Below are 9,922 nucleotides of genomic sequence, written 5' to 3'. Positions count from 1 at the left end.
ACTTTCCCGACCTCTTTCTTTTTACCCTTTCTGTACCCAGCCAGTTCACGTTCTAACTCAGCAATTCTTTCAGACTCACTCGTGACTGATTTAACTGATCTGGATGAATTACCACGTTTCGTCTTTCAGCTGCTGCTTCTGCCTTTGAATCTTCACACATGAACTCTAAAAATTCCCAATCATCTTCCTCAGGTTGATTCAACAACAGACCATTACACGAGGCCTTATGATGCTTTCGGTCCTCGTATGTCAAACCATCAACAAAGCACTTTACCAGTTCCCATAGTTCGATTTGGTGATGTGGGCATTTTCTGATCATATCCTTATACCTGGTAAAAGCTTCATGGAATAACTCACCTGGTAACTGTGAAAAGTGACGAATGTCTGAACAGGCCTCGGTAGTCTTCGACTGTGAATAAAACTCGTTTAGGAAGACTTGTTACATCTCGGCCCAGTTTCTGATACTGTGTGTTGGTAACGAGTTAAACCACAGTTTCTCTTTGTCTTTTAATGAGAACTGAAATAACCTCAACCGGACTTCATCCTGATCGAACGTACCATCACCAATGGACCCATAAATAGCCGAAAAATCGGTTAAGTGTGAATACAGGTCTTCCGAAGCCATCCCGTTGAAGTGAGGAACAATGTTGATGTAAGATGGCCGGGACTTAAAAGTCTGCTGTCCCTGCACTCGTTCCTGTGGAACCAACGGGGATGCTCCGTCTGAGATAGCCGGTCTGAACCGACTGTTAACACCATGGGCCGGGGCTATGTAATTTCTCATCCCCCCGGGTTTCCCATACCGCCCCTGTTAACTCTTTCAGCCCGTTCCGCCCGATTCACCCTGCCTTGATCCCTTCCGTTTCTGTTAGCTGGTTCAGCCCTTCTTCGATTAACAGGCTCCTCCGCTTCATCTTCATAATTATTATCACCCTCAATCTCTGGTTCACCAACCTCGTTCTCGGGCTCAGCTGCCCGATTACCTCTAACCCATATGTCTACCTCATCATCAGCTGCCCGAAAACCTTCGTTTCCATTATTATCTTCACCCTCATCCTCATCTTCAGTCGGAACACTCGATCGAACATCATCAATATTTATCCGAACTCGGCGGTTGGGGTTATTGTTTGGTGTGGACGGTCCGGCTTGGTTAAAGTCGAGGTTTAAGTTTCGGTTAGGATTTCGGTTTCGGTTTTGATTTCGGGTTCTGGATGCACGAGCTGAGTTGTTTTGGTTATTCTGGTTATTGAAGTTTGGTGGGTCGGGTATGTTGTTAGGGTGAAACATGTTGGTTCGTGGAAGTGGGTCTTGGTTTTTGTTATTGTTCTGGTTCTGGTTTTCGTTTTGGTTCTGGTTTTGGTTTTCCATCTCAGAATTTCTGTTCTGTATTCGGTTCTGCCGAGCTACCCTCTCGATTTCGGGCTCGTAAACTAACGGAGACTGTCGGCCCAAATGGCGGGTGCGCATAAACATGTTATCTGCACAACTAACACAACCCGCGTAAAATACAAAAAAATAAAATTTTAACTAAAACTGAAAATTAAAAACGAAATTTTAATTAAAATAAACAAAAAAAAATCAATTAACACGAAAGACACTAAGCGCACTAACTCCCCGGAAACGGCGCCATTTTGATGACCATCGTTTAAGTCAATCAAAAACCTAATTATTCTAAATAGTTAGAGCAAGTAGGGTATCGTATCACAAGGAGTATGTGGTCAATGCAATTCGTGTAACAGATTTAATATTATGCAGTAAATGGTTTTAGTGCTGATCACACAAGCAATATTTTAAATTAAGAGAACTAAGCAACGAACAAGTAAACGAATTTCAAACAATTAACAAAGCAAACCACACCTGGGAATTCAAGTAAGCAACCAAACAGTATCTCATGCAACCTAACAGATTGATTATTAACGATTAACTGAAAACTGATCAACCAGACAAAACCTTAGACGTCAACAATTACTTTACACACGGCACTGGTTATCAAACAGTCCTTGCTAGTGTGACTCAGTTAAGGGTAATTGTACGTTTTATCGTATTCAATCTAACCAAACAGTTATATGACTAATTATCTAGCAACTGGTAACAGATCGTTCAGACCAACGTAAACCTAAACCGACCGAACACACAGAAATACTAAACATCAATAATCATATATCAATCTTCAATAACCAAACATAAGTATTCTTAATCACATGAGAAAAACTGTAAATGGTAACAAACTATACATCTCGGTGCGATTCTAGGAGATTAGCCGAGCCACGACATCATCGAATCTTCAATATGGATGATATAGATCATAGATATGGTCTTGACACGAGCTAGGATAGTGGAAATCGCCTATAGAACTGCTGGAAATCGCCTCTTGGTTGTAAAAACGGAGTTAGGGTTTCTTGTTGATGAAAAAGAAGTTATAAACAAAAAAATCCCGTCTGCACTCCGCGACGGGTCTTCAAAGGTCAATCGCGTACCGCGATTGACCAAAAGGTCAACGTTTAATTTACTACCCATCGCGGTACGCGATGGGTACTTCAGCAGGCCCATCGCGTACCGCGATGGGACCCTGCCACAGCAATCTTCATTATTTTTCTCGTTTTGCGCGCTGGACATCCCGGGTCTTCATTCCGTGTCACAACAGGTCCATACTGAGTACTTTAACACCTATGACCTGAAACTCAATTAAACACGCATGAAGTATCGATAGTTCTAAAATAAACAGTTAAAACTAAATAATAAACGAACTAAAACATATACAAATTAACCGACTATCACCGACACACCATAGGTCTTGATGTATGCATCAACGCCGGTGGCTGATTGTCCTCTTTCACGCTCGAACTAAGAGATAATTAAAGAAAGTATTCATATTGTTAGAATGAATATACATAATCTTTATAGTAAAAGTTAGTTTGTAATTGCTTTTTATGGCTTATAGAAAATTTAATTAGTTACCTGGTAAGTCATAACATCATCTTGGAGTCTTGAAATTAACTCTGAAGCTTGTAGAATTTTTGGATGGCTTTCACCTGTTGTGCGACATGTCAAAAGATGATTATCAGAAATTAAACATTTATTAATCTGAATCAATAATCGAACACCGCAGACAATTACAACCGAAGAAATCTCCACAGATCAACAATATATGATCTGCTACAATAATATCCAAAGTCTAACGAGTAACAGCTCTTTAATACAACCAGAACCAAACCCTAGACCTTACAGCAATTTCTATCTATCAATATATGAGAGAGTGTTTGTTTACAGTGATGATGAAATAAGAAATCTAATTCACGTTTTATAAACTAGACTTCTGATCAGCTACAACTTGGACCTGCTACAAGCCCATCTGCAATCTGCTACAAGTCTAGCTCATCCAAGTCTCCAAGCCCATTTAGTGTCCAGCAAGTTACAAGCCCATTTATTCAAACCTCATTAAAAATACACATTGAATTGTATTAGATAAAAATAATACAACTTTTAACACGACATCGCCTTCTAAAGTATCTACTAAACTCTTCAGTTTAGTTTCTGTGAACGCTGAGGCGGCATCCAGAATCTTTTCTCCTTTTAATCTTAGTTGTGCAGATTCGTATAAGCCTAACATACCCCTCACATCACTGGTAATGTATTCCTTGAATGTATTCGTGCCAACGTCCTTGAACTTGTTAAAAACATTTACATGGTCACAAATTTGGTAACAAATTATAAAAGATTGCGTTAACAGGAATATGCTAGGGGATGTATTTGACTAAGTTTTGTTTTTTGGTAGTGTTATATATATATATATAGTCCATTAATAATATATAATAGATTGTAGGATACTCTAACCCATGCATGCATATGCAAATAGTTTAGTAGCTTAGGGACTTTTTTTTTTCTCTTTATACGATTCCAATAGTAAGAAATTTCTAGCATGCATCGCTATATATATATGGTTTATTATTTTGTGATTTTAGTCTTTTACCACAAGGCATTTTGTAACCAAGGTGTTGAAAAGCTTGAAAGCTAATCGAAATTGTATGTAGATCAATGAAGAAACGTGGATCGGCTCACTAGTAGACGATCAACTTTCCTCGGGTATGAGTATGCTATTTCACCGATGGTTCTCCGGAGTATGAATTCTTCCACCTACAAAACGAGCAGCACCGTGAACTTACCCCTCAGAAAGGGACAGAGGGGTCCTCTTTGGGGTAACCCTCCGGTGTGAGAATAAGTGATTGTAGGAGAAGATAATAATAATCTGAGAGTGAGTAAGGAATTGAAATGTATTTTCTTACTTACCTCCCCTTGTGGAGGTAGTGTGGTATTTATAGTGTTAGAGTTTCCACTGATTGGGCTCAGATCCCATTAGGGCCTTTTTGGCCTCCTCCTATTGCTTTGCGCCACGTGTCCTTAGCCTGGGTCAGAGAATAATCAATGAAAAAGCACCAGGTGTCCTTAGGACACCTGGTGCTTTTTCATTGATTATTCTCTGACCCAGGCATTTTACCTGACCCATGTGCAATCACGTGGTAGCACATGGGTTTTGCTGAGTTGTCCACCTTTCATTGGCAGCTGTCAACATCAGCATATTCTTATTCCTTAAAGGATACCTTCTGGAAGGTTGTCTGACGAGCACAATCAAGGTTGTCCTTATCCTGATTTGGATAAGGACGAGGTTGATTATGTACACGTGTGATATGCACCTATCCTGAGGATGCGCGAAGTCTTCTCTTTATTCTCACGCGCAGATGTTTCATGCGCAGATGTGATATGCGCAAGCATATGTAATATGCGCCACGCGCAGATGTGATATGCGTGAGCATTTATGATGCGTGAGCATGCGATATGCGCCACGCGCAGATGCGCCACGCGCAGATGTGATATGCGTGAGCATATATGGTGCGCGAGCATGTGATACGCGTGAGCATATGTGATGCGTAAGCATATATGATATGCGTGAGCATACGTGATGCGTGAGCATATGTGATATGCGCCGTGCGCATAGGTTTTGGCTTTGTGCCTTCATGATATCTTGATTTCAAGCCTCTTGTCTATATCTTGTGGGTTGATCCGCCCCGCTCGATGTTAAGGCGGGTACATACCTCTTCAAGCCCCCCCCAGTCTAATGCGTGTCTTGTCTCGCGCGAGCGAGGTAAGATAGATATTAGACTTAATAGTTCTCTTTTGATAGGGTTTTGTCTTTTCCTTTTTTATTTCTCATCGTTGCGCGAAATTCTATCCTTGTGGTTGAAATGAATCGTCCATGTACGCGGTTGGTTGGTGCTGACATGCGTCAGAGATGGAGACGTGTCAGACTTTTCGTGTGCTCGAGGTGCTACAGTTGCCTTTATGTCCCCTCACACAGTGTCAGGAACACGTGTCGCGCTCGCGTTGGCCTGCACCTGCGAGTGGGGGCGCGTGAACTCTGATCAGTACCTGTTTCGTTCCCTTTTATGTAACCTCACACAGTGTCAGGAACACGTGTCGCGCTCGCGTTGGCCTGCACCTGCGAGTGGGGGCGCGTGAACTCTGATCAGTACTTGTTTCTCTCTCTCCTGGGCCTATAAAAGCAAGCCTTTTGAGTTGTTATTCTTCATCTTCATTGTTATTTCAGAGCTTTTTCTTTCATTTTTATTCCGATTAAGAGCTTGTCTTTTGCTTCCAGATTTCCGTTCTTGAAGTAACCTCTGTTTGATTCACAGTTGTATGTCTGATAACCCAGACGCCACAATCTCCCCCAGCAGACGCCGTGTAAAATCATTAGTCATGTCCACTTTGAAGAAGACCGGCAAGGGAAAACGGGCTGCTGAGGCCTCGTCGGAGGAGGTGGGGAAGGGCAAGACAGTGAAGAGGTGGGATGAGATTCCCTGCAAGTTGAGACAGTCTGATTTCGACAGTCTCATGGCCTCTCAGGGTTTTCTCCCTGAGTACGGCTGTATGCTCCCGGCGGCCGGGCAAACGGCGGCAGATCCGCCCACCGGCTATATCTCCTTATATTGCCATTTTTTCACTCACTGCAACCTTCGTCTCCCGATGACAAGGTTTATGGGTGCGCTGCTTCAATTTTATGGGATTCACATATCCCAAGTCCATCCTTTTGGACTTGTGCGCATGACTCATTTTGAGTTCATGTGCAAAGCTCAGCGCGAGGAGCCAACCCCTCGGCGCTTTCAATTTTTTTATAAGCCAAAAATCCAAGATTCTTGGTTCTCATTCGTTCCTCGCAGTCAGAAGGTCAAGTGCTGCACTGTTTCCTTCAAGAGCCTTCATGACTGGTCTGAGAAATTTTTCTATATTAAGGTTGGTGTGATTCCCATCCGCATGACCATGCGCGCGATCACTTCTGCGCCCGCGGATGTGAATGTTTTTAAGAACCCAACTGGCGCATGGGTTAATAAGTTGACTGCTGAACCATCCCCCGCCAAGAATATTTGTGAGGAGGCGCTGGTGGGGGTTGGCATGAGCAGGAGGTGGGCCGACAGCGCGACTGAGCCTGTTATCCAAGTTGATGGATTATGTGAGTTATTAGCTCATTGCATTATTTCTGCGCGAACATAATTCGTTTTGCTGATATCATTTTTCTTGTTTTATGCAGTAAGCAAAGAGTACGTCCACGCCGCCTATGATGAGCATATGGAGGGTGGCTCTGTCGCGCTGGGCGCTGGGGAAGTTGGCTTCCCCGATCGCTTCGCTGATATGGTCATCCCTGTTGATTTGGGATTTTGCTTTGACAGCGATGCGCCTGGTAGGCCTTTGTACTTATGCTTATGCCTTTAGAATACCAAATTTGGTTAACATTTCTGTTGCACGTATTGTAGATGCGCTCGAGAACTATGAGCTGGAGCTCGCGGAAGAAGAGGTGGAGGAGGAAGCTGAGGTACCACAACTCAAGCGTAAAGCTAAAGGGAAAACTGGCGCAGGGGCCAGTAAAAAACAGAAGAAAAATGATGCCCCTGTTGCTCAGGATCCTCCTACTCAGGCGAAGGGACTTAAGAAAACCAAGGGGTTTACCTCCAAGGTTTCCTTGTCTTCTTTGCCTCAAGGTGTGGGCAGTCCTCCTGTCCACACGAGGTATGGTGCCGCCACCTCCTCTCTTCGCGCGGCGGAAAAGGGAAGCGGCGCTGCGCCTGCTGTTTCATCTTCAACAGGTATACTTTGTTTATACTTTATGGTTTTATGAGCGTGATTCCGATAGAGTTATTAATGAATCTTTGCTCACTCAAATGTTTGTAGAGCCGGCGACCTTGGTGGATCAACCTCAGGCGCAACAAGGTACCGAGGCTGCGCCGAAGGTTGCTTTGAAGTCCCCTGTTTTGCCCTCAAAAAGGGGGAAAATGGACTTCATGGCGATGTTTAACTCGCGAACGGCGGTGCGCCAAGGTATATATTGCGCTTTTATTTTCTGACTTTTTTCTTTTTAGATCAAGTCTTGAATCATTTCTCTTTGTTGGTTTTTTCATAGGCATTATAGCTGGCACACAAGCTGATGGCGGCACTGCTGGCGCCGGCGCCAGCGCCGTTGGTTCTGCTCCTGCTCCTGCAAGCACTGAATTTCCCCTCATTGGGATTACTAAGGAGCAGGAGGCTGTTTTACGCGCTGATCTCGCGGCGTCGAGACCTCCCTCACCTCCTCCTGCGCGCAGCTCTCCTCGCGAGACTGGTTTTGATTTTTCCAGGTCGCAGGAGAAAAGGCCTGTTACAGAGGAAGATGAGGAGGCCCATTTTGAAGACTCCGATGGCGGCCGCGCAAGCCCTGTAGCACCACGAGATTTCGTGGCGCAGTCTTCTCATGGGGCTGGCGCTGACTTTTCTGCTTGCTCCCCGCAGGTATAAGTTCGTTTTGCTCCGCTGCGCGGACTTCCATATTAGTGTTTAGATGACTAGAACGTTGCTTTGTGTTTGCAGGAAGCCGATCACATATACCGCCCGAGATGGAATATTACTGAAGATAGCTCATTTCAGTCCATGGGGGTGTGTGAAGACTTCTGGGCTCACTCCGTGCCTCCAGCTGAAAGGAGGTTTCAGGAGGAGCGCGCCCGCGTGGACTTGCTCAACGACCATCTTTTCGCTGGGTCAGCGTTCTTTGCTGCCTCCCAAGAGCTTCGCTATGATTATGTAAAGGTGCATGATGCTCTTGCGGAGGCCAAGCACGAGGTTAAGGTATCTGCTTGGAATCTTTCTGACGCTCGAGAGAGAGCTGAGAAACTCCAAGCAGAACTCAGCGAGAACCGAGCAAGTGCCAACGCTGCCTTCGTGAAGCGCGGGCATGAGCTGCAGGCTGCGCGGGAGAAGCTGCAGGCAGCAGAGGCGGACGCGGCCAAGTATGCGCGGCGAGTGCGCGACTTGGAGCTGGATGCAGAGGCGCGTGACCAAGCACTTGTGCAGTCTATCACTGACAAATCTTCATTAGAGAGTGAGGTTGCGCGCCTGAAGAAGAAGCTTGAGGCCGCGCGGGCAGAGAAGGATGAAGCCCTGGCGACAGCAGCGTCTAGCCAAGAAGCGCTCGATGCTGCACGAGCGGAAAGGAAAGAGGCCTTGGCGGCAGCAGCGTCCGACAGAGAGGAGCTGAAACAGACCAAGGAAACTGTTGAGTTGTTAAACTCTCAGATTCCTGCTCTTGAGACGTCTGTTTCTTCCCTCGCGCAGGATCGCCAATGGCTAGTCTCACAGGGTATGACTCGTTGCGCTTATGCGATGAAATACTCAGACGAGTTTCAGACCCTTGTGATGGATTGCAACGCTGCCTCGCGCTTGGTGGGTCGAGCTGAAGGGTTTAAGGATGGCTGTGAATATAGCATGCTGAAGAAGAACCCATCCGACTACCCTTATCAGCTCGACGTTGTCTGCGCGGACATGGCCGAGGTGGGGGAGAAGTATTTGAATACTCCCATTCCCATCCTTGAGCAGGTATTTTAACCTTAATGAGTTTACCTTGACTTATTTTCCTAGTCTTTTTGTACTCACACTTTTCCTTATGCTTTGCAGATAGCCTTGCTTGCTGATCAGCCCGATCTCGGCGCTCTAAAGAAATTACTTGACGAGTGTGAAGGGGCTGGTGGCGGCGATGATGGCGCGGGCAATGCTGCCTCTGCTAGCGGCTCTGGCGTGGCCAAAGGACCCGCTCCTGACACTATTGTACTCTTTGAAAAGTCTATCAAGCTGGCCTTCGATCTCTTTCAAGAACATATATGTCAAACCGAGACGAGACGATGAATGGTGTATATCAAACTTAGTTTCTTATTTGAGTCCATTGTTGGATCCATGACCAGTCTTCTCACTTGTTCTTTTGGCTCTCCCATGGATTTAGCATATTCTTCCATTATCTACAAAAGAATACACGGTTATTGTCAAAAGCAACAAATATCATGCAATGTATAGTTACCGAATTTGTTATCTGTTATAGTTATTATTTAATTTATGTATCGATCATTTATCTAGTCAAGTACATATTATTTATCAATACTGGATTTTTAAATTCTTTTGATGAGAAATCTTACCGAATTTTCAAGAGAGAATGACAGGAACATATCACCCCATTTAGGAGGAAAGTTGGCCAAAGGACACACCGGCCCGGCATTGTTCTCGGTGTTTGCTTTGGCTATAGCACTGAATCCAACTGCTGCCATTTCTTGACGTAGTTAGCCTCAAAATGTGGTTTGTTTGAAGGTGTTGGATGTCGAAACTCCAAAGTAGTGCAAGGGTATTTGTAGTGCACTCAGTTGGTCGTAAGAAGTGGGTTTCTCAAGTGTATTAATAAAAAAATAAATATGCCATTAGGTTTTGATAGTCAACATTATATAGCCAATAATAGTAAAAATGTTGGAAAAAAACAACTTGAATTATTTATATTCTGTTCCTTGTTTTGCCATTCCGGATCCAATTAATATTATTTTAAGACAAATAAAACGTTTTCCAAATCCAACTGAATATCTTC

The 9,922-nt window shown here is 44.4% G+C and overlaps 1 pseudogene; it reads right to left on the bottom strand.

Moving 5' to 3' along the window:
- Nucleotides 1-780: 780 nt before the first annotated feature.
- Nucleotides 781-9,614, bottom strand: LOC143602251 (germacrene A synthase 1-like; annotated as a pseudogene).
- Nucleotides 9,615-9,922: the final 308 nt, after the last annotated feature.

This window comes from Bidens hawaiensis, unplaced genomic scaffold (assembly GCF_021521415.1).
Source record: "Bidens hawaiensis isolate Kalapana, Puna unplaced genomic scaffold, B.hawaiensis_p1.1 tig00058206_1, whole genome shotgun sequence".
NCBI lineage: Eukaryota > Viridiplantae > Streptophyta > Magnoliopsida > Asterales > Asteraceae > Bidens > Bidens hawaiensis.
The sequence above is the reverse complement of the archived record's forward strand: the minus strand, read 5'-3'. Positions and strand labels throughout refer to the sequence as shown.